Source organism: Lagopus muta, chromosome 12, assembly GCF_023343835.1.
Source record: "Lagopus muta isolate bLagMut1 chromosome 12, bLagMut1 primary, whole genome shotgun sequence".
Taxonomy (NCBI): domain Eukaryota; kingdom Metazoa; phylum Chordata; class Aves; order Galliformes; family Phasianidae; genus Lagopus; species Lagopus muta.
The window spans coordinates 15,999,608-16,024,518 of NC_064444.1; the positions used below are offsets into that span (position 1 = coordinate 15,999,608).

General features: G+C 41.4%; 1 long non-coding RNA gene across 1 annotated transcript in view; it reads right to left on the reverse strand.

Moving 5' to 3' along the window:
* LOC125699411 (uncharacterized) overlaps positions 1 to 24,657 on the reverse strand; it is a 39,034-nt gene extending 14,377 nt beyond the window's left edge. Inside the window, exons 1-2 of the long non-coding RNA XR_007379549.1 lie at positions 24,590 to 24,657; positions 16,833 to 16,971 (exon numbers count right to left, since the gene is read on the reverse strand). This is a non-coding gene — a long non-coding RNA (uncharacterized LOC125699411). The remainder of the gene's footprint in view (positions 1 to 16,832; positions 16,972 to 24,589) is intronic.
* Between the last annotated feature and the right edge of the window lie 254 nt (positions 24,658 to 24,911).

Here is a 24,911-nt window from a genome sequence, read left to right on the forward strand (position 1 = left end):
GACAAGGGATGTGAAAAACAGCAAGAAGGGTTTCCTTAGATATACTGGGCAGAAGACACAGGCAAAGGAGAGCAGACACCCTCCCCCCCCGATAAATTTAAAGGGAGAGCTGACCTACTATGACCTCAGCACAGAGAAGGCTGAGGTATTTAACAAGCTCTTTACCTCAATCTTGCAATCCCAGGTAAGAGTTCAGACTGCAAAAATAACTCATTGAAAGCAACCCTGCAGAGAAGGACCTGGGGGTCCTGATGGATGAAAAGCTGGACATGAGATAGCAGTGTGCTTTTGCAGCATGGAAGGCCAAGAGTTATCCTGGGGTGCATCAAAAGTGAAGTGGTCAACAGGGCAAGGGAGATGATTGTCCTCTTGTATGCAGCCCTTGTGAGGCCCCACCTGGAGTACTGCAACCAGGCCTGGAGCTCCTGGCACAAGAAAGATGGTGAGCTGCTGAAGCAGATCCAGAGGAGGGCTACAAAGATGATTTAGAGGGCTGGAGCACCTCTTATGTAAAGAAAGGTTGAGGGAGCTGGGCTCATTCAGCCTGGAGAAGAGAAGGCTCCAGGGAAACCTCATTGAAGCCTTCCAGCACTTGAAGAGAACTTTCAAGCAGGAGGGGGACTGACTTTTTTTTTTATGCACAGTCTACTAGCAGTCAGATTTGGGGGACTGGCTTTAAACTAATAGAAGGGATATTTAGGTTAGATGTTAGGAAGAAATTTTTTACTTAGTGTGGTGAGGTGCTGGAATGGCTTGCCCAGAGAGGTTGTGGATGCCTATCTCTGGAAGTATTCAAGGCCAGATTGGATGGGATCCTGGACAGTCTAATTCAGTGGCTGGCAACCCTGCCAATAGCAGCAATGTTGAAACTAGATGATCTTTAAGGTCACCTCCAACCTAAGCCACTCTATGATTCTATGACCCGGACGGAGGGCCCATCACCAGCCAGGACAGCCTTCAGCATCCTGCACCTCCAGCAGATCCATGGGGTCATATAAAGTCTGTGAGAAGGACAAGGCAACCCTGAGAGCACCACAGGCTACATCCCCTGGGTGCACCGTGCTGCCCTTCTCCTGCAGGTAGAGCAAGGAAATGTGATGCAATCAATATTTCCTTCCTCCTGGGTTCATGTTGCAGGCTTGCCTATAAATACTGCTTTGATCTGGCTCTTGGAGCAGTTGAGCTGAATCTCAGTGCCTGGTATCATTTTCAATAAGAAACTAGGCAGCAGGAGACAGAAGCAACATGTTTTCTTCAGCTCCAAGAGCTGTAACCTCTACTTGTTCTGCCCTAGTGTATTTTATATCTAGGGAAGTGTAGATTATTATGAATAAATACAGACTGGGATAAACTGTCCCATGCATGTGTCTGCTCAATTCTCTCTCAGTAGGGAAATAACCCACTGCTGGAGTCCAGACTTTCCTGGCAGCTTGGAAGCCATGATAACGCAAATTCTGTCTAAAGGCAAACATCTGGTATTTTCATTATAGAGGGCTTACACTTTTCTACAAAGAACAGAGATAGAAATACATCTCCATGAGGGAAAGGAACTATGACTGTGCAGCAGCTGACTCTTTGCAGGTCACAGTACAGAACTCCATGCCAGGACTAGTTCTCAGAGAACATGTGTTCAGTCAGCAAGAAAGAGCATAGACATCGTAAGAAGAAACTACTGGAGAAAACTAAGGAAGTGGGTGGAATTCCATTCATGAAAACACACAGAGTATCCATAACAGCATTCACATAGGATCCTCAGATCTTCTCCCCCCCCCCCCTTTTCCCCCCATCATTTTCTGTGCAAGTATAAATAAAAAGGATACATGGTATTTTTCAAGGAGTCAGCATTATAAGCACTCTGTTCACGGCATTTACGTAATACTCGCTGCCCCGGAAGCATTACATTACTATGGGCAGTTGCCCAGTACACACTTCCCCTTTCCTGCCCCCCTCCCCCCCAATGTCTTTGTTAGAATGCTAGTGCAGCTATTAAATTCTTGGCATAGTATTTCCCAAATCAGAAATGTAAGAGGAGATAACACAAAGGCGAGTTTCACGAGCGCATTCTTTAAGAAGAGCAGTATCCTACAAATCCCCCAGCAAGCACTTATTGGCACTTCTACTAATGTAAAGAAAATCTACTGGGTTCCCAGAAAAACAATCACTTCAGTCTTGTTATCAGAGGACAGAATCTGGGTCAACAGACGCATTTTGGATACGTACCAATTCTTAAATGATTTAGCATTCTGATCTGTGGAGACAAAAAGCAATTTCCTACATCAGCAGCACCCTTTGCACAACGTGCAATTTCATCCTACCACCTACACTGTTGTAATCATTAAATGTTATGAAACATCTCTGATAAAACAAAAGAAAGATTCTGATATATGACTGTAATGTAAATCTGTGCTTTGGATTATGGTGTGATACTAGTTCAGTTATTTATGTGTGTTTCAACTAAAAACATCCTACTGGATTTCAACTATCACAAGATTAATCTCACTAATACTTTATATATACAGATGGTCAGACAAGAAAAATTAGACAAATATGAAAAATTAATATATTCTTCTTGTATAATATAAAATATGATTTGTCTCCTAGAAGATTATAGCTGGAGCTTCTAGTACCAAGAATAACCGGACTGACTAACATGGGCTCCCTGCTTTGTGGGAAGTTTTTTTGTTCTGTCCCACCTCAAAACTTACTGTAAGACACTGCAGAGCTACAAAGCATGCAAACAAAACACAAAATATGACTTATGATGATATATCTTAGCAACTACTCAGAGTTGGTTACAGCTGGACACTTATCCACATTCACCCACCTACCCCCAGAGAAGCAGCAGGACAGTTCCATGAATTACATATTTCAGCACTGTAAGCTGATACCTGAAAACACTGTGTCAGCATACCCCAGTCACTGCATTTAATTAACATTACACATCCAGAAATACAGTGCCAAGTGGAGTGTCACTGCTGAGCAAAGGCAGAGGACCTGCATTTGGGTTCTACATGGACCACCTACTGTTGTGCTTTACAAATTGATTTACATGTGTAAAAACACAGGGAGGTCTCTGCAGAAACAGGTGTCTAAGAGATGTACTCTCTAAAGTTCATCAAATGTAAGACTTTGATTCTCACAACTTGTGGATAAATAGCTGATCTGCTAGGAAAAAAAGAACACGGCCAGAGCAAACATTTCTGGCAGCAGGAGAATCAAAGGGGTCTCAGATAGCCAGAAAAAACAAAGGATGCTGACATCAAAATATTGGCAGCTTTCACTGCTGCCTTTCTTTCCAAATAAAATGGGCAAAGAAACAGACTAGCTTTCCCATCCAAGCTCAATTCTCCAGTGAGCAGCATTCTGTAGCAGTAATTATAATCCTGTATTTGTGTGCACACTAACTAATTTCCCGGGCAAGTTACATTTCAGCTGGAACATGTTGGCATATAGAGACCAACCTCAACAACAAAAATAGCTGCTGAGTTCAGCAACCCACAGCTTTTATAGTTGACCTTGCAGTTCTGCACTACAGTGGCTCTGGGCCACTTTGCTATTTCAAAGGAGAAAGCGTGGCTCTGGGAGTCTCAAGGGGACCAACGAGACCCAAAAGATAAGCGGTTTCCTGGACCAGTTTTTACTGTTTAACTTGGTCGTTCTCATTTTAAAAGTATTCCGGTCCTCTTAATATCCTGCATTCTGCCTCTGATTGGTGGAGCTAATCTCGCTTGTGCAGTTTAATGCACTCCTTGGACTTTTCCTTAGTTTATGCAGTTTATGTATTTGAACTCTCTTTCTTTCCACACTCCAGCCACAGCAAGCAACTATCAGTGCAATTAATCACAACTCAATACCCCAGTTGACTACAGAAATAAAATTACATACACTAAGAACAATGAATAAATGCTAAGCACTTTCAAGCCAGTCTGATGCTCTAAGTCTGCTTATCTGCTCAACTGTGCGATTCTGGCTATTAGTGCACCCAGCTGGCTGTAAACGTGCAATGGCAAAGGAGCACAAATGCTTTGGAACAGTTACTTCTCATTTTGAGTAAGAAGAAGTTTCAAGACCACTTTCCACTTAAAGACCAACTGCAGCCAGAGCTGGGGCTACTCACTATTACATTACTCCTCTCCATCAGCAGAAACTGTGGCAAGCTTTAGGATGCTCACACACTTGCACACAGTCATTTAACCATTTCCACCCCATTTCTTCTGCATTGTTTAAAAATCCCTTCAAAACTACTTTAAAAAAAATGCTTTACAGGTTTTGATGATATAAGAAACCACATTCCCAGCCACGTAAATACAGAATTTGTCACTCTCATAAAACACTCACACAACAGCATACTCATGTTTATAGAAATCCTCACTTAGTTTGGCCACACCAGCCACAGCACAAGGAAAGAGAAAGGAGCAACATCTTCACCACTTTTTGCAAATACAGTAATTACAAACCACTGCTGCCACTACCTCCAGACCTTCTCACAAAAGATTAATTACAGACATACCACACAACACATGCAGAGGGCTAACTAATTGGAAAATAACATATCTGCATGTTCTCTTCAAAGATTACCATTATGGGAGTCCCAGCTTGGACTAATGCTTATCCAGTGTGCTCTCTGCCTCCAGAAGAGGGGCTGCCCAGCAAGCAGGGATGTGGAAAAGCATATTGCCATTGTCCAAGCTCACAGTGTTTCATTTGTGTAACACTGAATCCCAACTTAATTAAAAAGCTCCAGAGACCAAGCAAATCTCAATATACATGGGCAAGTGGTCGAACAGCCCCATTTACATGTGTCACAGCTCACCGGTATTGCTGCAAAAGGCATCTGCTCCAACAGTCTCATCTGATTCTTACAAACAAGCTACACTTTGCATTTCTGAATTTAACAAAGATCACACAGCTGCCAACATACTATCAAAGCCTAAATAAATGTTTGGCTTCCCTCCAACCATCCTTGCTGTGGTTTTATTACTGACAATAGAGCCAGAGCAGCAAAAGCAATGAGATGGCAAATTTACACATGTGCCATGTTTTTATACATTGCCTACATTTGCTGCTACAAGACTATAAGCAGAACACTGGTGAGCATCTTCTCGTTGCAAAACATGACCTATTTCAGGGCTTTATGAAAGCTGTATAGCGTTAGCATTAAAAAAAAAGTGCAGATGGGGAAATTACCTAAGAAAAACAAAGTTGTTTTGTTTATTTTCCCATGTGGGCATTAGAAATAGATCACAGCTATTTTCCTAGGGCTGCATTTTGCCCTTTTTGAAGAAACAGTGCAACACCCATATAAACTGGAGACATGACAGCTGATGCTTCCCTTGGCACCTGCCCATTCCACTTTAATGCATGCATTTCCTGGCTGCCACAACAGCAGCAGCATAAGTACATCCAAGGGTAGAATCTGTATTTGACCTGGGCAGAAGAGCTCTGCCACATTTAATAGCACCATTAATATCCTGGCTACCCTCTCACCAAAAGCCAACTGCATCTGCAGATAAGGAGACCTCCCCATGGGACAGTAATATAAGTTTTTTATCTGCATCAGATAAAGACAGTGAAGGAAGACAACTTCTCTTTTAGTTCCTCTCCCATTTGGTGCATTCCCACTGTACACAGGTCCACAAGGAGCAAACAGTAAGAAAACCAGAGCTTGGATGGAACTCATGACACTGCTTACAATGGAGTCCAGATGTTGTCTTAGAAAATACACCCCTGAACTGGAGGAATGTGGAGCATATAGCGCCTTGCTACTCTGCCCTATTTTATCACAAATGGCTGTCCTGTCTCCTTCCTTTCCTCTGAATTCAGTCTACATGCAGTGAGAGGGTGAAGGCAAGATGCAGAAGCAGCCTGAGAAGGGAACAAGATTGGCATTCCCACTTGCCTTCTCCTGCTACCAAAGCAAAATCAAGCAAAGAATTACACTTGCAATTGCTAGACTCCTATGGCACAGGGCAAGCCTTTGGAGCTGCTCCTGCATCATAGCCACCCCAAGGCATGCCAGAGCCTTCCACCGACTTTAGCCTTTCACGAGGCCACAGCAAGCACCCAGCCTCCAGCTCTGGGATGAGGTGGGCTTCTGATCACCCCTGCTCTGATTTCCAGACTTGTCCAACCTTCCTCAACTCTTCTCACTTGCACATCCCCCACTGGCATAAAGGACACTTGCCTTAGACTTGCAAGACTGTAAGGACATTCTCACTTCAGAAAGAAAAAGCAGGAACAGTGCTCATGCTCAAGAAACAGCATTACTCCACACTTCAGTTTGGTTTCATTACATTTTAGGAGAGGCAGTCCTTAAAAAGAAAGACAAACGGAGCAAAAACTGAGACCTGGATGTTGCTGGAAATGTCTGCTTCCAGCATCCCATTGTCCCTCAACATTTTCACCTGTGGATTTATTTTAATTTCCTTCAAGGGTTCTCTTAATGTATTCTTCCTTCAGTGTTTGAGGTATCTGTATAATTTTCGAATTGAGGATTAGAGAGGATTAAGCCTTTGCTAGGCTGTGCTCCCAGGGAGCACTGCCTTCACATGCATTCCTCACTCATGCTGCCAGTGCAAGCGCTCGCACTCATTGCAGTAGAGATGAATAGCAGTTTATGTTATATGCTATAGGAAAAAGTCGGCACCTGCACCATTACATATTTAGCTCCTTCCTGGTCTGTCCTTCACGTCCTTTACCTTTCTTGTATTGTTTTACATTAAGAGTACTTCACAAAGTATCTGCCTTCCTTCTAGTTACCTCATACACAAGGGTGATTTCCCTACAACACTGAACCCCAGTTGCTACAAGCTCTCCCTGCCCACCACATAACTATGCCTGAAAGAAGCTGCCCATCTCTTCCAGGTTTGTGGATGCGGCCAGTGTACTTGCTCCTGTTTGGCTCAGGTCATTCTCCTCCTCACATGCACATTTGCAAAGAACAACAATAGAAAGCTATTTTGTTCTACCTCTGTTTGCTCTATTAGATTTGTGGAAATTTGATTCTGTTCTCAAGCAATATGGAAATAAAGAGCAAAGAATATTTACCTGGATAAATTCAACTTCACTTGCATCAGGCCACACTTCCAGCTAAGTACGCAGCTCTGCTAGCTATGTTCACACTAACTTCAGCCAGCCAAAATAACTAACAGTATTAGTGACAAGGCAGTCAAAACATCTGATCCAAGCCCACCAAAGTTGCTAGAGATATCCTCTAGCTGCAAGTCTGCATGGACATCTGTCCTGATATTCCTGCATTGTTATGGCTAGCCATGATGTCTAGATTAAACCTCATGAATCCGTATATGCAAATATACCCATGTTCTCCATTTCCCTGTGTCTATTCTAGATTTCATATCTACCATAGCCATACTTGGCAGGAAAATGTTCATTAGGTGCAAATAAAACTGCATTTGCTAATTATTGCCTGTCCTGACTGGATGAACACGTATCATTCCTGGACAGCTCAGGTTTACTTCACATGAAAAAAAACCACAACAACAAATATTTACAGTCATTTCCAGTAAATATTAGAATTGCCAAAATTAATCCCACCCATCTGTGAGAATATTTGTATTCACTCATCTATAAAGAAATAGTGCTGATATGACTGAAGAAGACTAACTTCCTGAAAAACAAAAGTGTATGAACAGTAACAGTGCTAGGAATTGATGGTTGTGTAACTCTTCAAAACTTCTCTATAAGTTAACATAAATATTAATTCAAGAACATGATGTTTTTAATAGTGCAGGAAAAAAAATAGTAGTTTAGATCATGAATGAGGGGGGTAAGTTGCTCTGGTTATGTTGCCCAGACTTGAATTCCTTTATCATTTGAGATCCTTATTAAGTCACTTGCATGGTATAGATTACAGTTCAATCCTAAAATTCCTCTACATTTATGTTTCTTATGTTTTTTACTTTGATATCCTGCCTGTTTTAATGAAGAACAGGATGTGCAATAGCTTGTTACTTACGGCAGTACTTTGACAAGGAACCTGGATCTTAATAAAAAACAGGAAATAAAATCCTTCATATTAAATCAATTCTTTAAAAAATAAGCATGTGAATGTCATATTTAAGATTAAAGGTATTTCTCTTTCCAGGAAAGGATCATAATAAGGTGGGCATGTGGCTATTTCAGAAACTGCACACATTTGGTAAAGAGCTTATAGAAAACAGTGTCAAATCCCATATTGAACCCAGCTGCTGGTACTTACTTTTTGATGTAAGGCTTACTTCCTGCAGATATACATCAAATTAAATTCTTTACTAAGCTCACAATGGTGTTTTCCCTTTAAGCAGAAAGGCAATACTTACCTGAATGAAATATTATCTCTCTTTAATGGGTTTCTACAGTGAAGCCACATTTTACATTTAAAAAGGTGCACTGACAGTAAGAACGGAGAAGGAAACTTGCTGCCTATTAAATCAGTTTATTTTCTCAAAAATAGCTTTAATGAAGCAAATTGGTTGCTATTACACTGATGATACACTGATGTCCTAACAGGAATTTTGATAAGACTATAGTATAACTTGGCCAACATCTCATAATTAGTGCCACTGAAGATTTTTAAGATGCTTCTCTAAACAGAAGTATGCAATGTTCTAACAGCAGATGCACCTCAAAAATAAGGGTAATGGATAGCAAGATCGAGGCAAAAGAAATGGATAGACTTACACCATTACGTAGGTTTCCAGGTTTTGTTTTGAACATTTGAAATACTCAGCATTTTTGGCCATAAGAAATAACTTGCACTAGGTATAGAACAGCAAGATTTAGCTTCTAATTTTGATTCAGTGACATCTGAAGAAGTCTGTTTGGAGTGATAATACAGTGTCTCCTATCAAGAAAACAAATGAGCGATGCATAATGGAGCAGAGTCAACAAAGAGATGCAATATGTTCTATATTAAGCTCCCTTATATTCTGTCAGCCTCCTTGCCTTTTAGATATATTTAATTGGATTCAGGGCTCTTAGTAGACATAAAAAAAATTCTAAAACTATTCAAGTGCAAGTTAAAATACTGAACAGCAGCTCTCGATCGCTGCTTTACTCAGTACACTCTTCCTGTGGTCCTTATTTCAGGTGACAGTCCATTTAGGGCTGCAGATACTCAGCTAAAATGCCCTACTGGTGGTGTGGGAGGAAGCATACAAGCCATACAACAAGGCATAGCTATGAGCTCAGCCCCCATAAGCTCATTTTCCAGAATTTCCAGTTCAGCCTTACAGATGTGCAGAAGGCACTGGACAGAGGTCCCAGCAACTCCATTTCACAATAATCTTTGCCTGAACTTTTTCCAGATGTGGTAATTCAGAAAGAAGATGGCTGGCTGGTGCTGAGAGCCTTCAATTCTACTGCATAGCTATTAGGGGGAAAAAAGGAAAAAGCAAGCAAGAAGGACAGCGCTTCCACCAGATCTCCTTCATGTTGAAAGATTTTAAAAGTTAGAAAGCATATTCACTCTTAACATAGGATTGGATCTGCTATGAAAAGCAAAATAAAGTCAATCGGGAGATTTCTGCTTAGTAGCTGCTTGTCATTCCTATTTCCAACAGGCAGGTCTCTATCCAACACTATTGAGTGGGCCCTTTCTAAATTGAAACCTGACTTGGAAACTCTCATGAAGGACCATTTTTTGGTTCCAAGCTAATCACTTTAGAACAAAATTACCTCATTGTGAAAATGCTTACTTTTGACATTAAGCATTCACAGCTGGATATTTTATCAACACGTTATCTCTATGTATCGGTGAACATTCACTTGTTAGCGATGTTAACCTTCTGCTAATCCTACCCTTTGGGATTGTTCCTACTCAAGGCCAGCTGATAGGACCATGCTGCATTTGATGAACCCCACAGGATCTTGCCTGGTTTCACACCTAACTCTGCTTTTAGCCTTTTGAATTGCTTACTTCAGAAGTGACCTTCCTGAAGCATTCAGGCCAACTTTTAAAAGAAGGCATCAGTAGGTATAAGTATTTTTTATCTAGCATTGATAAAAAGTCTGTAAGATCAGACCAAAATGGAAATGAACATTCTGTAAAGCTCTTGTTGCTAATACCACTGAAAACCCAGAGCAAAACACAGCAAAGATGATAACTATCAGCAATGATTTCAAGCAAAGAAGCTTTGCTAGAGAAATGGCATGGGAATCTCACATAACTAGGATTTTTTACTGTGATTTTTCCTATTTTGACCCTCAAGTATCATCATGCTATTTGAATCCCAGAATTTGACTTGAATTTTTCAGATCTCAAACAAATAGAGCCCTCCCAGTAGTTTTGAGGATGGACTTAAGCCTGTTCTCCTTTGGAGACCATTTACATGGACAGTCTGCACCAGAGTATGAAGCACAACCAAGGCCTTCCCCATCACATCCTCAGTAGTTTCGACAACTGAAGCACTAACTTCCCTGTAGTGCAGGCTACCAGCCGCAGAGATGAATGCTAGCTTGGTATAAGCCTGCATATGGAGCCAGGTGGTTTTAGAAGGGCCTAGGGGCTTTTTGTGGATGAGCAGTTCTTACTGTAAGCCAGCATCTCTCCCTCCTTTCTCTGCACAAATTGCTTTGCCCAAGCTGCTAGGTTCAGTTGCATTACTGTACAGTAAACAGCTGGGAAGGAGGCCGAGATCTGGCAAAACTGAACATTGGCTTCACTGCACAATTTTCTTGGGTTAGTTTGACGGGGATGAGCTGCCTTCTCTTAGCCCTAGGGGTGCTCGACTGCTTTGCCTAGAGGATTTCTGATAAGACGTTTCCAGCCACTACTTATCTGCTGCAACCAGCCATTTTTCACCCTCACAGCTTCTTTCTCTTATCTATTTTCTTTCAACAGATTGACATCTTCTACATTGTCAAAGATGCCTGAGCATTTTTTAAACACGTGTGTATACACATACATATAAACTACTACACATGCATATATGGGCTACCGTTAAAACTGCAGCCATGCCTTCTCAAGGTGGCATACGTCCAGTTCCCCATCTTCACCCTAACTTGTAGCACTCCCATTAAAGCAAGACTCAGTCGCTTGAGCTAATCTCATTTCATGTCCTCCAGACAGGCTGCTTGCCATGCACGTGTCTGGGCAACAGTGAAACTTAAAGCTTCATTCTGCTCGCAGGAGCACAGGGAAAACCCTAAGCCAGAGCCCCAAAGGGCAGTATTAGGCATCATTTCATAGGAGAAGCCCGATTAATTCAGTGTTGCCAAGAAAAAAAACAAAAAAACAAAAAAAAAACCACAAAACCCTGGGGAGGATCCACTGTGAAATTCACCTACTGCTTCCCACTGCTGCCCCCTCTCCAGAAAACCAGAAGGAAAAAGCATCATCTAGAAGAGAATGGAGCAGAACAGTGCAAACACAAGTGCAAGTACCTCAAAACTACTAACACTTCAGAATACTGAAGGAGATAAATTTTTTAGAAGCTTGACTTGATCAAAGTGATATCAACCAGCTCTGGCAATTTTTACTTGTGTCGCCCTTCAAAAATCACCGGTTTTAGACATGCACTTGCAGTTTTTGTGCCTAAGAATGTTTTCCAAGCAAGAGAGGCTTTGAACACACCATAAAAGCCCTCAGCACAACAGGACCAGCAGAGCACTCAGGAACCAGTGGTTGACAGTAAAAATCTTCGAGCATGAGCCCCAACACATCTACAGCATCTTGCTGGGATAACCAAACCCCTGCACGAGAGGTTGCCCAGCAGTGACAGAGCAGCTGCAAGCTCCTCAGATCATTTTTTTACCGCAGTCAAGGAGGTAGACTGAGAAACTGCATAACCCAATCAGAAATCCCTTAGAGCGGGTACTGCAATATGGACGATGCAGTTATCCATTTCAACTGATTTCAGACACGGCAGAAAAGAGAAGAGAATTTCACCGGGCAGAAGCAAAAAAAAAAACCAAACCAACAAAACAGCCCTTGATACAGCAGCACACACTGCTTGGTGCCTCCCCTCCCAGCAGCACAGCTGCCTTCACCCACACACCAAGGGCTGCCTGTCAGGCACCACATGTGAGGCTGCAAGGCTCTGGAGTAGAACCGCATGTGAAGCTGCTTCTGCAACGCAAGGCTTTGCAGAAATGTTTTTCTTCGGTTCCAATGCATTCAATATGGGCTTGACATCTTGACATTTCATGCTGAAATGAATCTAGACACCCAAAGCTGAGCCTTTGAGAGAAGAGCTCAGCTCAGAGTCACGCAAAGCAGGAACAATGATGTAGCTCATGTAAAATGTAATGTTTTCTCTTAGACAACGAGGTACGCCCAACAGGTATCACTACCTCACTGTTCAGACAGCATGCTGCACGTGGTTCTCAGAGAACTCTGAACTCAGTTGGCCAGATTCAGTAGACTCGGAGCCACAGCAAAAACGAAGAGCTGAACACACAGCTTGATCACCAAATACCCTCCTCAATGCTATTACCATCTAATTGCTCAACAGCCACTACAGAAACTAAAAATAAAGAGAGTGCTTCAGGAACATTTCTGAAAGGGCCATTTGTGTTTGAAACAAAACCACTGCTATCATGGAAAATTTGAAGAAACAAGAGATTTTGTTCTTACCAGCCCACGACAAAGCCAGCCTGAGGACACCACCCATCCACTGCCTCCTGTGAGCACTGGGCACCTCCAGACTCTTACAGCCCCAGGACAGTGTAGAGAGCCTGCTACTGACACAACATATGCAGCAATAGCTTTGATCAGACCTGCCCCATTCCCTCTTCCCACAAACCCATATAAAACTAGATCAGCAGCAATAATCAGCCCCTGTCCTTGCAGAGCATGTGAAAAGACAAAGATCTTCATAAAACCATGAACAACAAAAAATGTAGGCCAGATAGACTGAACTTTTTTTTTTTCCATGAAATTTTGTTTCAACACTTTCTTACTAATCTGAATTTCCAACTCAAAAGTTACTGTAAACCCAGAAAAAAAACAGGGAAATGCTGGGTGTAGGTAGAAGGTTGGACTAGGTGATCTTGGAGGCCTTCTCCAACCTCGATGATTCTATTCTACAATTCTATCCATTCATTCCAATTTTATTTTTTCTCCAGAAACTACTAAGGTGAAGCACCCTGCATTATGAGGTCTGAGATTCCTTCTGTTCCCAGAATCTTTATTAAAAAGACAACAAAACTGTGCTGAGCCAGAGTTCTCTGTCCCACTGCACCACGTGTGATGTGTTGTCAAAACAAAGGCCATCTTCTCAGTCTGCTTGTCCCTCTTTCTGCACAAGGCCAGGTACGCTACACTGCGCCAGCTTCTGATTGAAAGATCTTTTCAGGTGAGGTAGAACAGAGATTGAGCTTACAAAGATGTAAGCAGTATTCACTTGATGAAGCTTTTCCTTTTCTCAGGATAAATCTTATGATATCTACATTTCCTCAGCTATATCTTTCAAAGGAAAGTGCTGGAAAGAGTAGTGCACAGTGTGTGGGACAAGAAGTAGCATGCTGGCTAAACTTTGGTCCTTGCTTTTCCTGAAGAGGAATAAAATCCTTTATACAATCAAGTTTCAACCACAACATTTGACTCGTTACCCAGACTGGCTCTAAGATACTCTCCACTGCGGTAACAGAAATACTTTACATTGTTTGTCATTTTAGTAGCAGGCACAGAAACTTTGTTCGAGCTTCTTTCAAACTGAATTCAAGACAAAAATTTACTCTGATATTAAACCAATTACTTCTGTTTGTTTTTTTGGCTTTTTTTAAACTAAAAGATACACTGAATGTTCAATGCTACTTCTCTAGGAAAGATGCAGACATCACAATTAAGAGAAGGCAGCATAATTTCAGAAATTACAGTAATCGCTTCATTTGAAAAGCATCTGATAATCCCTAGAAGACAGACACCATTTTATATTACAACAAATCATAGAGAGGAACAATGGTTATAGAGCCTTATTAAATGTAAATTAAGCCTAGCTTTTGTTTAAGGAAGAAAAAAAAAAAAAGCCTGATTTTCTTCCATAATTTCTACTTTTATATGCTAAAATAGGTCAGTATTGGTATCTGTATTTCAACAGGTTCACTAACCTAAGTGAAATACACGACTGCATTACCTTCATTCTTATCTGTCTGCATATCAACAATAGCAAATCACCACAGCACATCAGGAAGCCCAGCTATCATCATAAATAGGCTGATATATAAAGATGTTTTTCTACCACTGTCTCATACAAAATCCCATTCCAAAGGGAGAATCTGTTCACCATACTGGTAAACAGGATACCATACAGGTATACAGGATGCTGGTGTCTGAGATCTCACCATTCCCACAGTCAACATTTGGAGGAAACAATTTATGAATTTCTATTGATCTATTTGAATTCCCTCAGGTTCCCTCAGGTTCCTGGCAAGCAAGCAGTGATATGTCAGTCAGTGCAGGTGATTTGCACTTCCAATATGTGAGTGCATTCGGCCACTAGATGGTGCAATGAAATAAAAATAAGGGCTTAAAACTCCACTGCTCAGTGTTTCATGGCATGGAAAAGCTGTGTACTAATTTCAGCTGATAAACATCATAAATATTGCATAATTATGCATTTCCATACTGTAATTACTGAGTTATTTTCAAAATCCTGCAGCTGAAATAAGCGCAATTCTAATACTCCTTCAGCATGGATACTACAAAGGCTTCTTTTGCCTGCACTGAGGATCCCACACAGTGAGCATTTGTGGCCCAAGTTTTCTGTATGAAAAGGCAGTTCTCTAACAGCAGACATACCAGAAGTTCTTAAGGCACTGTGTTACCACGATGAGCAGCACACCAGAGTGTTTCCATCGCTGAAGCCTGGCACGCGTACTGCCTGCCCCTCTCATGTATGACAACATTCAAGCATGGCTCAAGGTAGAACACCAGCAATGAGAGAAACATCAATAGCTCTGTTATCGGCACATAGTTCATGCTGCACAACATTTCTTTATCTGCCTCTCTGAACAGAAAATCAGCCACCGTACACAATAATATATCTGGATGTGTCTTTGGCTTTGTAAAGTATCCCAGCCATCATCAGTTTTTACCGTGCTAACAACTAGTAAGCGAGAAAACCAGGCTCTTCAATGAAAAGTGAGAATACACTTTATTTTACTGCTCAGAATGTTTTCCTTATCTGTCCACTCATCAGTTAGAAGCACGGGACCCACATAAGCAACCACCTGAACGCCACACCTCGGAGAAGTTATTTAAAAGGCAGTACAAACTTGAGAAGGGATAACTGGAGGCCTTTTCTAGCAATATTGTCCACAGTGAGAAATCCAACTCTTCCCACATGATCCATTCAATGTACTGGTGGCATTTCTTGACAAAATACCTTTACTATATTGCCCTACGACCCATAAAAATATGCTCTGGTTTTATGCTTTCCAGGGGCACGACTCCCAACAGCAGCGTGTGGCTTTACAAGAGGCTGGGAGCCATTCTCCTCTAAGCATAGTGCCACACTGCAGTACCTGCCCCACTCTGACACCAAAGTTCTTATGCAGAACGATGTGCTATCTTTCTAAACCACACCAGCTGAGCAAGTGACAGATGCAACTCTCACTTCCAAACTCCTCCCTTGATTCAGAATACATGCATGAGAAGTGAAGCTTTAGCACCTCTAGTTGCTAAGTTTTGCTTTGGATTGGATCTAATCATACAAATTACTTTAGCTGCACCTTTTCAGATTATTTCCTTATATTCTCAAAATTCACTGGAAAAATACCCAGTAAATATCCTGACATATCCGTGCTACAATGCAGCAGGGCAAGAGACCTCAGTCATTCTCAGAGAGCAAACAAGCTCTGCGGCCGATTTTAAGATATTTCAACCAAAATGCCGTGTGTCACTAGAGGGCACTCAAACCAAGCTGTCCTTCCAAATTAATACATTTATAAATACAGAGGGTTATACCAGGCCTAGAAAAAAGTTGCTTTGGTACCCAGTAAACATGTACTGCATATCTAATATAATTTTTCTCTCATAGGACAAATGACAGTTTTTACTTAAAAGTTTTGTATATTTGGAGATTCAGTCTGTGTCCATACTATTTTCTTGCAAGTCTAGAAGAGGCTGAGGTAGTAGTAAACAATTTAAGATAATTTTCAGGAAAGCCTGAAATCACTGTTACCTTTCTAATCACTGTTACCTAACAGACATGGTCTCACCTACCGTAGATGGGCAATGCTTTGCCCTACCCAGGGGCTGTCACAGTCAAAAGCTAAAACATGGGGAAAGCAAAGATTCCTTTCAAAGTCTGGTTGACATTCGACTTTTTAATACACAAACAAGCAGTTTATTAGTAAGATGGTGGAGTAGACAGATTACCTGCCAGTCCTGTAGAAGTGGGAGTGACCTGCTCCCTGTGGTTTAGTAACATAAACAGCAGTAGTTGCCCAGTGGGCTGAAAATATTAAGTAGGCTGGCTCTTACTTCTTAAGGAGAATTTTAAAAAAAGGAAGAAAATGTTTTTTTCCTGAAACTTATTTTCAGAAAGTAGCTTTGGAATTTCAACTTGAGTAAAATGGAGAACACTGCATGATACACTTACATAAAACTCTAGTACAAGCACAGTTGAGAAGCTAGCAAACAGTACTGTTATCTAACGGCTTTCTCTTTATATTGTAGGAGAAACCACCACATTTTCTAAGATCTATACACAGAACTGGGAAGTGGTCAGTTACTGCTGCTTCTCAATACTGCAAATTTTGACATGACACCTTCACAAAAACACGGGGCTGAAAAGGAAACCACTGAAATTGCAGTGACAATTTTTCTGAAGTGAATTACGGTGCCCTCGGGTGCCTCTGAAGTGGGTTACTTTGAAGAGGTGCCTTACCTTGGAGAAGCAGATTTGTTTCTCAACAGCAGATCTCTCAAATGCCGGTGCTGATCCAAATGTAGGTGTACAGCAAAACTTGCATGTGACCTGGGAACACGCTGCGTCTTTTCAGGCCTTATCCAGAGAATCCTGTTCCCTGGAAAGAAGAACACAAAGCTTTTAGATATAAGAAAATAGGCGAAGCACATATGGCAGTTTTATCTATAGAAATATTTTATATGCACTTCTAAATGGTTATTAACATTTACTAAATCAGTTTAATTTTAAAAAGCTCAATCAACACAAGTACAACTACAAAGCATATGGCAAAGCACAAACTGTATTTCAAGAAGTTATTTGCATTTTAACAATCTGGAACGATAGGAATTTTATCGTGTTGTACTGTTTTACCTCAATGAATTCCAAAATTTGACTGGGGGCCAGTCAGTAAAGCTGACCAACACCAGCAAAACTGAGCTGAGCAAATGAATTATCTGAAAAAGAATAGTTAATTGAAACTGAAAATTCAAATATTCATGGCTCAGGTTATTTGGCTTGCCATTTTGAAGGAAACCTGCTCATTTAATTGCCAACGTAAAATTTGATTATCACTATCAAAACACTATCAGAATATTTTTTCTAAACTACGTGAGGCTCTTTTTTCAGCTGGTGTTGTTTTCAAGGCAATTAAAGGTTAATATTTCCAAAATGCATGAAAAACGCATTGTGAATGCTTACACCTGGAAACAAGTTACAAGATGTAAACCTTTACTGCTCTCAAAACCCTGTAATTTTAGATGGCCATTTGTGAATCTTGTTTACCAGCAAGGGCATCATAACATACCACACTTTTTCTATTTCAGCTACAGCGGAGGCAAGTGCTCTCACATCACCAAGCAATGAACTTGTGGTATGAAGCAAGCTAAGGGAGGCGGCTTGCCAGGACTAACATGGACACAAAGGGCATTGCTTCAGCTTCATCACATGCAGATTTTACCACAGACACCATAACAACAGCACTGTGCAACCTTAAAGAGATTGGGATAGCCTTGCAGAAATCTTTACAACAGTAGAAGACACTTGGGGCTGGAAAAAAAAAATCACTGCACACACCAGTTTCTTGGCCAAAGGCCACAAACAAGACAGTTGTTAAGCATGGAGGAAATTATAGTTCTAGGAAAGACCCAAGCCCATCTCTGCTCAGTTTAGGTCTGTCCAGCTCTGAAACATGAGTAACAAATAGCAGGAATTAGAACACTTCTATCATCTTTATGGGCACAGCATTTTACAAAGGTTTCCTGGGCAGCACCAGTTCTCTTCCTTTATTCTCTTTGCTTCTGCAATTACATACCCATGCAATGTCTTATTCTATCCTGCAACCCAAAACAGCGTGATAATAGCTAACTGCAGCATGTTTACAGACCCTAATTAAGACAATTGCAATGCAATTGCAATGTGTCATCCTAGAGTTGTTGACTACCACAAGATGGAAGGTACTCACAAGGACTGAGTCCAACTCCCAGCTTCACAAAGCACCACTCAAAAATGAAACTATTTTTGAGAGCACTGTCCTAACACATCTTGAACTTTGGCAGCCCAGAGCCATGACCACTGCCCTGGGGAGCCTTTCCATGCCCACCACCCCCCGGTGCAGAATCATTTCCCACTCAGCTCTACTAATCGGTTCTACTGTGCCCAAGTTTTTTCTTATTTTCCTAAATTTAGAAGAACATTGTATCAGATACTATATAAAACTATGTGATCAGTTTACCAGACAGACCTCACTCTGTGCAAAGCACTGCCTTTAAGCTTAAAAATAGCACTTCAAAGGGGGAAATTAAGATCAGGAAGAAACTTCCATCCTGCAGTTCAGTGGAACGCAGCGTGTGAATTCTGAAGCAAGCTGGACACCCACCTAGGTCTCCTGTACTACCAGATCCCTTTACAAGCCTGCTATGGAACACGTTTTCTATGCACATACAGATGGCAACGCTCCATCAGGATGAATTTCTGGATAGAAAATTCCCCACAGCCCATTGAGAGCAGCATTCAGGCCAAACAACTTCCTCTGTCTCGGGTTATTTTGATTTCTACCTATTTCAGCATTTTCTGCATAAAGATCTTATGCCTTCTGTTCCCCCAACTCCATTTAAGAGCCAAATTCCAATTTATTTCAACAAGATCTCTCAAAAGAAAATGCAATTTACCTAAATTAGAAGCAGCAGAAACAATCCTAAAAATATCCCTTAAAGATCCCCAAATATTTTCTTCTCTTCTGAAGGTCATACAATAAAACTAGAGCAATAGCTTATAAATTACTCTCTAAAGGCTGACTGTAACTGTCAGTTTGAGACCGTGTATTCTGGGGTTTGTGAACTCCTACAGCACATGCAAAGAAGGAAATGGATTAATTAACAAGAAGTGAAACTTGTGCAATTAACCTTTGATGAAATGCTGAAGAAGCTCAATTTCGTGATGCTGTCTGAGGAATTGCTGCACTTGACACGTGCACACATCAAATTTTATTCCTTAAGTTGAATGATATTAATATTGAGTTTTACAAATGTCGGAAAGATAAAGCTGTGCCATGCTTTGATGTATCTCTTTGTTATAATAAATTCCCCGGATTCATTTAGATGACCTTGATTTCTTTCATCTATTAAAAGGGCAAAACATCATCCCCAGTTCCATCCCCCACAGCACATCACAGTGTTACATGATGTCATTTTGGTTGAGAATCCTCAGAAAGCCAAAAATTTTAGTAAAAAAAAAAAATAAATCAGAATGCCCTGCCCAATTGACCTGCTCCTTTGTGGGAGGATTTAATCAGACAACGCTCCTCCAGAAGAGGAACTCAGTAAGTATTTTAGAGAAGAGTTTTCTCCCTTTTCTTTGTAATGTCTGGACAAGTGTACTTGAGAATGGATAGGAACCCACATCCTGCTTCCTTTATTTCATTCAGGATAAAGCAGATGTTGTCAAATTGCAATGAAGCTTTCAACACAGCTCAGTTAATTAAGGCTAAAGCACAAACCTAAGAAAGAGGAAGGTAAGACCAGTCCTAACATTCTCCTTGTGTTTATAAGCAGCTTTTGGACTTTTTGCCACAGTACCCAGTAACTTAATGGGAGCCCTCCAACAGCTCTTTGAGGGGTGACAAGTGCCAGCCAGCACCAACCCATGACACAGCAAAATGTCTCAACACGTCTGCCATGAGTGCTCTTTGGGCACAAGGTCTGCCCCATGCTAGCAGAGCCACATGGAGTTACTGACTACCACAGTAAGCATACGGGAAGAAAAGATTTGCTGCTACCTGACCTCACTGATATCTCACATAGAGGTGATGTGAAGAATGTGAAACACTCAAACCCTAATTCTGTTAAGAGGTGAAATATCACAGACATTTTTGAGACAGGCAAATGTTTATACACTCTTACACCAAAATACATTGGATCACATTCATACTTGAGATCAAAAGTTCTCTTAGAACTCTGCTGGTCTTCTAGTCAAGCTGTTCTCTTTTTGCATGTGCTTATTGGTGAAGTCTAAAGAATGGCCAAGGAAGAACAGCCATCCACAGGGAAGCTTCCCTGTCATTCTGGGACTGCTCCATCCTGCTGCCACCCAGCCATACACAGGAGTATCCAACTCAGTGAGCCCACTCATTACAGCCACCTGCTAATTGCAGAAGTGATCAAACACCACTTCAAATGCAACATCCAAACCAGGACATATGTAAGATTCATGGACACCTCCATCAGCTGTAGCCAACCGGCAGCCTGAAAGCCATGAGAGCTGCTCATACTGAGCTAATACAGTCCCAGTGCAGGACCACATCACCATCACTGGGAGTGGGGATGAACTGGGGTTACCAAGCTCTCTCAAAACCAGCCTTTGTTTTCCATGCTCGTTCTGTGTCAGAGCGTTTGTGAAATGTCACCGCAGAATTTACTGCAGGTATCTGACCTTGGAAAGGGCATTTTGAAGTGTTTATGATGTGTTAAATAACACCGTACAGACCTCACAAGCCATAGTTTTGCTGTGCTATGCTAGAAGGGAACTCCAAGTCAAATAGCAAAGCAAAGGAAGCAAAAGCTTCTTCCCCTCCCACCTGCCTGCAATTCTTATCAAGAGGCTTGTGAAGCAGAAAGCAACCATCATGACAAGAGCAAGGGAGAAACTGCAGCATTTCAACTTTTCAAATATGGTGGGGGTTATTTTTTTGCTTTTAAACTGAGACCAAATATGCACTGAGGCTCTTTGCTTTTAAAAGCAAAATAAACACACACAAAGGCTCTTTGAAGGTCTCAGGAAAAGACCCAAACAGCAAACAACTCAGAATCATAAATATTTACTGAAACAACCCTGTGGCTCTATAATATCCTTAAGCCTGGAATTTGAAAGCACTGGTTCCAGTAGCAAGCATATCTACTGGGCTTTTTCTTGCCTAACAGCATCCTGTTTTGAGGTTCCCAGCTTGCACCAAAAAGTACCTTCAGTTTAAAATTACCTCATACCTGCTTTTACAGTTAGGCTTTTTCATTGTTTGGTTTTGTTTTGTTGTTGTTGTTTTTTTAAATAGAAGCATGGAAGTTACCACAACTGCCCCAAGTAGCAAGGGAACACTCAGGTACACATCCCCTTACATTTTTATTTTCATTGCAACTTTTTGACATTATCATGCCAAAGCTTTTCCTCTGCACCGTAATAAAATATTTAAGGATGGCCGGTGTTTCAAGTCAAGGAAGAGAAGTGCGTACAATAATCCTGGAGATGAACTAAATGCCTGTAACCCACGATAGCTTTACAGCAGAAAAAGCTGCATCTGACTTGAGTTGTCTGAAAGACTAAAACAACACAACTCCAGAAGCCTAAAGACAGGCCTAAATCACACAGTTCGGACCAATGCTAAACAGAGGCAAGGTTTCCGTGTCTGTTATGGGACCCTGAACTGCCAGGCACTGACCTACAGCTCAGAGAGAAAAGAGCTGTGGTTGTACTGGCCAATTACTGAAAATATACAAGTATCCTGAGACAACTCAATTTCTCTGTCTCTTTCATGTGTGAACAGTCAAGAAAAAGTGCCATTTAATTTCCTTCACACTTTCTTTTGTTGCTCTTGATAATACTAATTTTTAAACGCTTTCTCAGCTTTGATGAGGTGCATTATATTGCATTCCAATTTTGGTAAGCGTGCCACAATCTACTGAGCTAGACATCTGTCACACAGCACTTGAAGCAGATCACAACAGGACATTCCTTCCCAATGAAATGCAGTCTTATGCCTCACACCCCAAAAGGCAGAGTGTGACGGCAGCTGGGTAGCACCCAGAGCTGCTCAGCACGCAGAGCTGCTCCACAGGCTTTGCCACAGCTGCCACTCACACTGACCCAACACCAGGTGACATCCCCATGGCCTGAACTCACCAGGGTTTACATTTCTGCTGAACTGTTTGGGTCAAATAAACACAGTTCCTCCATTCTCATTGCGTATGTGAGCAACCATATAACCTAGATATAACTGTGAGGAAATATTCACACATTCCTAATAGATATGGCTGCTTGTCAAATTAGTATTTTTTCACCTTTTGTTTTGAATACAGATTTGCCTTTTAAAAAATAAATTTACAAGACTTGTCACTGCACATCATGGCTACAAACTCACCTAACGTCAAATCAATAGTAAGGTACTCTGTAATGTGCAGGTCAGTGTGGCCTCACACAGAAAAAAGACTAACAAAAAATGGTAAGGCACAATACACACCACAGAAGTCTCACAGTGTAATAGCCAGAACAACAACTGTCATTCACTTCAGCAACAGCAATATAAGATGATAAAGAAAATCACAATGGGCTTGTATCAAATGCATTAATGGCCTAAGTGCTTAACTTCCCAAACTGTACTGACACTCATCTATAGCCCAAAAAGCTACAGAATTGCTTAAAACAAATACAAAAGTATTGAAGAAGAGCTGAGATTTGTTTTCTTTCTTTTTTTTCTTCCCCCCCCCCCCCCCCGGTGAAAGATGAGTTACAGCATTATTAAATTGTCTTGTTTAGCTTGGAGAAGGCTCTAGGGAGACCTCATTATGGTTTTTCCAATACTTGAATGGAGGGGGAACGGCTGTTTATGAGGGTGGATGGTGATAGGACAAGGGGGAATGGTTTTAAACTGAGACAGGGGAGGTTTAGGTTGGATATTAGGAGGAAGTTTTTCACCCAGAGGTGGTGAGGCACTGGCACAGGTTGCCCAAGGAGGCTGTGGATGCCCCATCCCTGGAGGCATTCAAGGCCAGGCTGGATGTGGCTCTGGGCAGCCTGGGCTGCTGGTTGGTGACCTGCACACAGCAGGGGGTTGGAACCAGATGAGCATTGTGGGCCTTTTCAACCCAGGCTGTTCTATGATTCTCATGTGGTTCCACTGGATTTCTGATGAACACTTACAGGAAATTAATGCAGGGTTTTGATATATTTATGCTTCTGAGCACAACCACTGTGTTCAAAGAATTGCATCATAACCTATTTCTAGCATGCAAGAGTACTGGTGTATGCTAGAGAATGTATGCTTTGCTAATTGAAATCAAATGTCCACACAACAAAGCAACAAATAACAGATAGTAGGAAAGGTAATCATCAGCAGTTAGTGAATTTGACATTAAGGTATAATTCCTCTCTCTATGCTGGAATGTATCAGATTTGTTAGGTGTAAGACACAGGTGACCACACGCACATAGTTCCTATTCAGACCTGAGTGATCGCATAGCGCCAAATAAATCAAGTAAAAACAACAATGAAACCTATCTATTGATTGACTCCATTGCTATAATGCTGGATCACTTACTGCCTTGAAAGAACCCCCCCCTCCCCCCTACAAAAATTTCTTCAGGCTCAGTAAACTCGGTTCGCAGCTATCAGCTTTCATTGCTCGGAAAACTCCAATTGCCAAATTCTCTCCCTCTCCATCAACCTACTTTCATAACTTCTAATTTAAGGGAAAGCCATTTTAAATGGTAGATGAGCTGTGCATCACCTTCCAGTGCACCTAATGCATTTTGCATCCACTATAAAGCCACACACAAAATACTCTTCAATTCATTCAGTTAAACGAGGCAATGTTCTATCCTCACATAGAAGTCTGCTCCCCAAATTGAGCAAGATTATCACTTATACACTGTAAGCAGCAAGGGTAGAAGTAACACAACTTCCAAGAAAGTTCCCAAGGCCAGAAGTACTCAAAGAACTTTGTTTTACAAACAAAGCCAACACCAAAACATTTTTTTCAGCTCTATAAGGTAGATGTACATTTACCGACAGTGGAGTAGGTGAAGCCACCTTCATGCATGTCTCCCATTACAAGGTTATAAAAAAAAAGAAGAAAAAAAAAAAACAACACGTGAAAATACAGTCAGAAATTCTCTCAGCTTTGCTCACCCAGCAACATCCGTTTCACTTTGAGAATTTATGCACTTCATACCATTAAGAAACCCACATTAAATTTATGCTTCTCAAAATCCTGAAGTAATTTATTACAGATTTCTCTCAACAGAAATGCAATCCCAGAAAGCAAAGCAGGTTCCTAAAGACCCAATGGGCTGAAGGCAAAGGATAAACTAAGGCTGGTAACAGTAAGGAAAAACGTTAATCACACTTCAGTGGCACTTATGTTGCCCACGTAACCAACCTAATTAAAGGTAACCCAAATGAACTCATGAAAAGGCAACAGGACCAGTCTCAGATGTGTGCAATAAGAAGGTGTTACAAAAAAGGATGTTCACCTGTAGCTGAAGATCTAGGCTCACAGGAAGACTCCACAAAGAAGGAATCTCCAGCAGGAGATCCTTCCCCAGTGGCAGTCAGCCATTAAATGAGGTCTAAGAGAGGTCTAAGAGCCAGGCTCCACCCCTTCAAGTCACACAGCTGAATTGCCTTCACCTGTGCTCCCAGGGCTGACTGGGTCCTTTCCCCAGGTGCTCCATCAGTGGTTCAGGCCGTGACTCAACAGTTCCTATACAACTCCATTGAAGAAACGAATGATAATTGCTATTCAAAACACATGGGTTTAGAATCAGCTGCTTTGACTAAAGTCTGAACTTAGCA